This window comes from Pseudorca crassidens, chromosome 3, assembly GCF_039906515.1.
Source record: "Pseudorca crassidens isolate mPseCra1 chromosome 3, mPseCra1.hap1, whole genome shotgun sequence".
NCBI lineage: Eukaryota > Metazoa > Chordata > Mammalia > Artiodactyla > Delphinidae > Pseudorca > Pseudorca crassidens.
The window spans coordinates 134,823,284-134,830,920 of record NC_090298.1 but is presented as its reverse complement, the minus strand read 5'-3'; the positions used below and the strand labels follow the sequence as shown (position 1 = coordinate 134,830,920).

Below are 7,637 nucleotides of genomic sequence, written 5' to 3'. Positions count from 1 at the left end.
CGCTGATGCCAAATCTGCCACCTCGGGCGTCGGCTGCTGAGCCAGGTACCCTGCTCTCCAGCTTTCCTGCTCTGGTGGCCGGGGACCCATCCTGTAGAGTTAGAGCCGGCCGGGGGAGAAGGGGCAGCTGCCCTGCCAAGAAGCTCATCACCCTCAAGGCAAACACCTCCAGCCCTGAGACCCCCGGGAGATTCAGAAGCGCTAGACGGTCCAGGGGCGCGCATCCTCACACCTGTGCGCCCCAGGGCCTGACGTGTACTCTGCGCATGCGCCACCCCTCTCTAAACTTTTGCGCCCCGCCAACGCACGCCCATTGTTCGCTCACAGGTTTCAGAGTTGCATCCCAGCAACAGGCCAAAGAGAGCGCACTCCGCGTTTGGCCGAGTTGGCAGCTGAAGGAGAGTGCTCGGAGCCCAGCTCTCTATCCAAGGACCGACCTCACCCAAGTTCTCTAGGAGCAGTTACTTAGGTAGGCCCTGCCCCTCACCGCCGCTCCGGGCACTGGGGGACCAGCACCTGCCAGGAGGGTTCGGCTGCCCCCAGCCCGCTCCCCGCGCCCACCGACTTCCCGTGGCCGGCCCGGGTCACCCAGCTGTCTATGGCCGGCTATCCACTCGCAGGCCAGCCCACAATTGTCCAGTGACTCTGCATCTGCACTTTGCCACAGAGTCTCTGAGACCCCATTCTACCATCCCGCAGAACCTGCGCTCCTTTCTGGGGGTCCTTATCTCCATCTGCCGGCGAGGCCATCGGAAGAAGGCGGTGATGGGTGCTCGCAGCTCCACGACGTCCCGCAGCTCAGTGTCCGCAGTGGACACAGTCACTGTCAGTGTGGCGCGGGGGCAGCCAGTGCCGGCCACGACACCCAGCTGTGTCCCGAACTACAGCACAGAGAAGACGGTGTTGAGGGCCCTGGGAGAGAGCGGGCAGGGGATGACCGAGCAGGAGGAAGTCTCCACAGTCACAGGGAGGAACGAAGACCAGAGAAGCGGCCCCGATGACACCGGGGGCGCACGATCTGCATTTAGGCCCCTGGGGGGCTCTTTCTTCGTGCCCAGGCCTGGACCTCTGCAGAGAGACCTCCACGCCAAGTGGGCAGAGGACAGATCCGCCAGGAAACTGTAGACCACTTGTATGAGCTCCTGTCCCCAAAGAAACGCCATCACGAGCTCATAGAGCTCCACCCGAGGTTTCCCGCCAGTGAAGAGAAGGAGGGGTCCCGCCATACCGCAAGGGCTGCCCCAGAAGTCTGCGAAGACAGGGAGCAAGGAGGGCCCTCCGTCGCCCTCTGCAGCTCCGGTGGTTTCCCAGAGGAAAAACCAGCCTGACAAAGATGCAGAGGCAACAAGAGGGCAGAAATGGCCCTGGAGGAAGGGCTCCCGCACATCTGACAGTCCCAGGGCCCGAAAACGCAGGATTCCTCTGCTGCCGCACCGGCAAGGGGAGCCTCTGAGGCTGCCCCCAGGCCCTGAGCTGGGTTTCCCTGTCGCCGCCGAAGACCTAGACTCCGAGAAGGAAGCAGCGTTCCGGCGCATCAACAGTGAGCTGCAGCATGAGACCTAGGCCATTGGGGGCCTGGGCACCATGCAGCCTTCCTGTCCCTTTCTGCTGCCTGCTGCAGGGGCTGCTTCTCCACAGAAAATGTTTCATAGTTATTTCTATTTTAATATGATCATGGTACATTAAAATGTATTAGTGCTTGCCTGTGAACACTAAGGTCACTTGACTTGTAATTTTCTATATTGTTCTATATTTTTGTGACTAAAGGCATTACTTGGGGGAATTAAAAGAATATCTTGAAGCGATTTTGGCTTTTGATCTGCCACTAATTGCTATTTAACCTTAATTCAGGGGTCGGATTCTTTGACCCAAGGAAACAGAATAGTATAAAAAGAAAGAATGTGAGTGTCAGATGGTGGCAGTGATTAAGTATAGCAAGAGACGCCTTTGCAAAAGTTACCGTTGGTCCCAGAAGACTCTCACTTAGCTGTGTGACGCTGGGCAAGTCACTTCACCTAAATCTCTGAATTATAGGGCTGTGCTGATGATTTAAAAGTGACTGAGCACGGTGGACACTCGGAAATCCTGGGTTCTCAATAAAGCCACTGCCCTGCTCTTTGGTCCTTTGGAATTACTAGATTAGTAAAATTTATACTTGACAGTAATTTTAGCTTAAAGTTTATTTTGTCTATTTCATCTCAGCCTTTTGGCTAAGATCAAGTGTAGTATCTGTTCTTGTCAATTTAAATAGCAAGAGAAAAGAAAGGAAAATAACGGGCATGCCCCCACACTCTTCAGACAATAGGAGCCTCTTAACCTGTTCCTTTGTCCAGAGACACAGGCCATTTCTCAGTGAAGGCCTCTGCCATCACTGAGGTTGCAGGGGAGATGTGGTAACTGGGGAGAAAAAGACCAATGGGGATGACCCCCTCACTCCTCAACATCCAAGCCCCCCACTTTCTCACTTGTCTGGCTAGAAATAAAAGGTTGATCCCATGGTTTTAACTTTCAGCTGCTGCTGGACTTTGCGTGCCTTGCGTAAGCTGGGAGACAGAGGCAGGAAAAAAACCCACCATAATCACCCTGTTACGGGCTGTTATTCAACTGTGGACTTCCAGGCCCCATCTGCCTGTTAGCGTTCACTTCTTAGAGTTTCAAGTGCATGCTGTTTGTCCTCTATCTTGCCCCATGCGGCTCTCAAGCCCTCGTAATATGACCACATTTCTCGTGCCACATGTAAAGATTCTAACATTTTGCAGATACTGAATTAAAAATCTATTATTTACATTGACTTCACCATTTTCATTTTCCTGGTGTGTTCATTAGAAAATTCAAAATTACATATGTGCCTGGCATTATGTATTTTTTGGTGAGCAGTGATCCAGAGGATGGAAATGTATGCCTCCTTCGACTCCTTAAACTTAACCCCACTCTGGGGCAATGTCCCAGCCAGGCAGAAACTGCAGTGTGTCTTGGAGAAGGTTTTTTGCATTGAGATAGTAGTATATGCTCTTTTAGCTTCAAGAACTTGGATGTTGTGGAGTTTAACCTGGTATAAGTTCAAATTAGAGTGTTTTAATTTTAGGATGTTAAAGGTAATCCCCATGGTAAACACAAAGAAAATAGCTATAGAATAGTCCCAAAAGGAAGTGAGAAAGTAATTTAAATATTTTATTGTAAGAAATCAGCTAAACACACACAACGAAAGATAGGAATGCAGGAAATGAGGGGCAAAAAAGCTTTGGGCAGATGGAAAAGAAACAGCACAATAGCAGAAATAAGTCTTTTTTTTGGTCAGCAATTACTTTAAATGTAAATGCATTACACTCTCCAATCAAAATACAGAGATTGGCAGAATAGGTAAAAACATATGATCCAACTATATGCTGTCTACAAGAGACTTACTTGAGATCAAAAGACTCAAGCAGGTTGAAAGTTAAAGGATAGAAAAGGGAATTCCAAACTCAGTGAGAAAACTCAAATAGTAAACAAGAGAGCAGGAGTGTCTATACCAATATCAGACAAAATAGACTTTGAATTTAAAATGGATCAAAGAGTTAAACATAAGAGCTAAACTATACAAATTTCTGAAGAAAAAAAGGGATAAATCTTCATGGTCTTGGATTTGGCAATGAACTCTTAATTATGATAGCAAAAGCACAGGCAACAAAAGGAAAAAGAAATTGGACTTTATCAAAATTAAAATCCTTTGTGTTTCAAAGAACACCATCAAGAAAGACATAATACAACCTTCAGAATGAAGGAAAATGTTTGCAAGTCATATATCAGATAAAGCCTAGTATTCAGAATATGTAAAGAACACTGGCAACTCAAAAATAAAATGTCAAATAACCAAATTTTAAGAATGAGAAAAAGAATCTGCATAGATACTGCTCCAAAGAAGAGACACAAATTGCCAATAAGCACATGAAAACATGTCCAAAATTATTAGTCAAAATTATGCAAACTGAAACCACAGTGAGATACCACTTCATACCCACTATTGTGCCATATAATTTTTTTAAAAACAAGGGTTGGCAATGATGTGGGGAAAGTGGCACTTTCAAGCATTGCTGGTGCAAATATGAAAAAGAAAATAGTTTGGCCGTTCCTCAAAAAGTTCAACACAGAGATACAATATGGGCCAGGAACTCCACTCCCAGGTATATGTCCAGGAGAAATAAAAAAACGTATGTTCACACAAAACCTTGTACATGAGTGTTATATTGTCATATCATTATTCATAATAGTCAAAAAGTGGAAACAACCCAACTATTCGCCAACTGAGGAATGGAAAACTAAAATGTGTTATATCCATACAATGAATGTTATTCAGCCATTAAAAGGGTGAAGGACAGATACATGCTACAACCTGGATGCACCTTGAATACATTTTGCTTACTGCAAAAGTCAGACACAGAAGTCCGCACATTGTGTGGTTCTATTCATATGAAAGGTCCAGCATAGGAAAATCAATAGAGACAGAAAGACCCAGGGCTGGGGTGAAAGGGGAGGACAGAATGAGAATGACTGATACTAGGTATGAGGTTTCTCTTGGGGATGATGAAAATGTACTGGAATTAGAGATGTTGATTGCAAAACCTGAGTACACTAAAAGCAGCCAAATCACACAGTTAAAAAAAAATGTGAATTGATGGAATGTGAATTATATCTCAATCAAAGATAATATGACAACATTTTTATAGTCATTACTCTTGATCAGTTTCAGGATGGAATTCCCACAGTGACTTCAATGGAGTGGCTTGTATGGGATGATATTTGAGGCTCAACCCTTTGGGACTAGATGTTCATTTTGAGCTGTTGAATGACGGTGAGGGCCAGCCAGTATATTTTCTTCACGGAGGATCAATCCCCATATGTATCCTTGGTTTGAATCCTTGTCTTTTTCTCTTCATATTCCTGAAACAAGTTCCTAGGAAATACATTCGCAATAGAGGTGTTGACATCTTCCTGGCAAAAGTCTTAACTTATTCACAGGTGAAACTTCAGATCTCCTTATTACTAGCTGCCCGGGGAGTCCCCTGAATCAAAGTAGGGCTTATGAAGATGGACCTTGCATTTGAGTGTGCACTAAAAATACCCAACAGGCTCATCACGTGGGGAAGATAACTTTATTTACATGAGACAAGTACAAAGTCAGCACAACACAATGAAGGATAGTATGGGTGCTGGTGCCTGATGGCCTGAAATCAAATCCTGTTTGAACGTCACGTGTACCTGGGAAGGTTAGTAACTTAGCCCTTCTGTTTCTCAGTTCCCTGGCCAGTGATATGGAAATATTAGTGGGACCTGCTTATTCGTATTATGTTCTGAGGCTAAAAATTAGTAAATACAAAGCCTGAAGAAAAATGATGGGTACTTCATGAGTGCTACCTACATAAATGTTCAAGTATTAAATGCCTGGAAGAATAAGTAGGTCGTCTCCAGAAAGGGCACCTAGGAGGCTACAAACAGGAGGAGAGAGCCTACTTTTTCACATTGATGACATGAGTAAGACGTTTTAGAGCTCATGGAAAGAATATTATTTCTTCTCCAAGATTTCGGATCAACCTTACTATCATTATTCTGAATTCTTTTTCAGGTAGACTGCCTATTTCCTCTTCATTTGTTAGGTCTGGTGCATTTTTATCTTGCTCCTTTATCTGCTGTGTGTTTTTCTGTCTTCTCATTTTGCTTATCTTACTGTGTTTGGGGTCTCCTTTTTGCAGGCTGCAGGTTCATAGTTCCTCCTGTTTTTGATGTCTGTCTCCAGTGGCTAAGGTTGGTTCAGTGGGTTGTGTAGGCTTCCTGGTGGAGGGGACTAGTGCCTGTGTTGTGGTGGATGAGGCTGGATCTTGTCTCTCTAGTGGGCAGGTTCACGTCTGGTGGTGTGTTTCGGGGTGTCTGTGGCCTTATTATGATTTTAGGCAGCCTCTCTGCTAATGGGTGGGGTTGTGTTCCTGTTTTGCTAGTTGTTTGGCATAGGTTTTCCAGCACTGTGGCTTGCTGGTCGTTGAGTGAAGCTGGGTGCTGGTGTTAAGATGGAGGTGTCTGGGAGATTTTCGCCATTTGATATTATGTGGAGCTGGGAGGTCTCTTGTGGACCAGTGTCCTGAAGTTGGCTCTCCTACCTCAGAGGCAGGGCCCTGCCTCCTGGCTGGAGCACCAAAAGCTTTTCATCCACACGGCTCAGGAGAAAAGGGAGAAAAAGTAGAGGGAATTAGTAGAAGTATGAGGAAAGAAAGAAGGAAAGGAGGGTAGGAAGGAAGGAAGAAAGAAAGAAAGAAGCAAAGAAGGAAAGAAGGCAAGAAGGAAAGAGAGGAGGGAGGGAGGGAGGGAGGGAGGAAGGAAGGAAGGAGGGAAGGAAGGAAAAAATACAGAAAGAAAGAAGATACAGTAAAAATAAAATAAAGTATAATAAAGTTATTGAATTAAAAAATTCTTATTTAGAAAAAAAAAAGGGACGGATAGAACCTTAGGACAAATGTTGGAAGCAAAGCTATACAGACAAAATCTTACACAGAAGCATACACATACACCCTCACTAAAAGAGGTAAAGGGGGAAAAATCATAAATCTTGCTGTCAGAGACCACCTCCTCAATTTGGGATGATTCGTTGTCTAAAGGAGGGAAGGAAGGAAAGAAAGAAAGAAAGAAAGAAAGAAAGAAAGAAAGAAAGAAAGAAAGAAAGAAAGAAAGAAGGTAAAGTATAAAAACGTTATTAAAATTAATTATTAAGAAAAAGAAATTTTTAAAAAAAAACATGGACGGATAGAACCCTAGGACAAATGGTGGAAGCAAGACTATACAGGCAAGATCTCACACAGAAGCATACACATACACATTCACAAAAAGAGGAAAAGGGAAAAAATCATAGATCTTGCTCCTAAAGTCCACTTCCTTAATTTGGGATGATTGGTTGTCTATTCAGGCATTCCACAGATGCAGGGTATATCAAGTTGATTGTGGAGCTTTAATCCGCTGCTTCTGAGGCTGCTGGGAGAGGTTTCCCTTTCTCTTCTTTGTTCTCACAGCTCCCAGGGCTCAGCTTTGGATTTGGCCCTGCCACTGCGTGTAGGTCGCTGGAGGCCGTCTGTTTTTTGCTCAGACAGGATGGGGTTAAAAGAGCCGCTGATTCGGGGGCTCTGGCGCACTCAGGCCGGCGGGGAGGGAGGGGCACGGAGTGTGGGGCGGGCCTGCGGTGGCAAAGGCCGGCGTGACCCTGCACCAGCCTGAGGCCCGCTGTGCGTTCTCCCGGGGAAGTTGTCCCTGGATCCCGGGAACCTGGCAGTGGCGGGCTGCACAGGCTCCGCGGAAGAGGGGTGTGGAGAGTGACCTGTGCTCGCACACAGGCCCCTTGGTGGCTGCAGCAGCAGCCTTAACGTCTCCCGCCCGCCTCTGGGGTCCGCGCTTTTAGCCGCGGCTTGCGCCTGTCTCTGGATTCCGCGCTTTCAGCCGCGGCTCGCGCCCGTCTCTGGATTCCGCGCTTTCAGCCGCGGATCGCGCCCGTCTCTGACAACTCCATCCCCTCTGAGTCTCAGGCTGAGGCCTCCAGGTCACAGTCCTCACAGGTGTCAGACCAGAACCTGCCACACAAAGGCAGGGACTGGAGTCAGTGGGGAGGTGGGCTCCCTGGG

At 46.5% G+C, this 7,637-nt stretch overlaps 1 pseudogene; it reads left to right on the top strand.

Annotated features, from left to right (window-relative positions):
* Window positions 1–2,190: 2,190 nt before the first annotated feature.
* Window positions 2,191–2,296, top strand: LOC137222897 (U2 spliceosomal RNA; annotated as a pseudogene).
* Window positions 2,297–7,637: the final 5,341 nt, after the last annotated feature.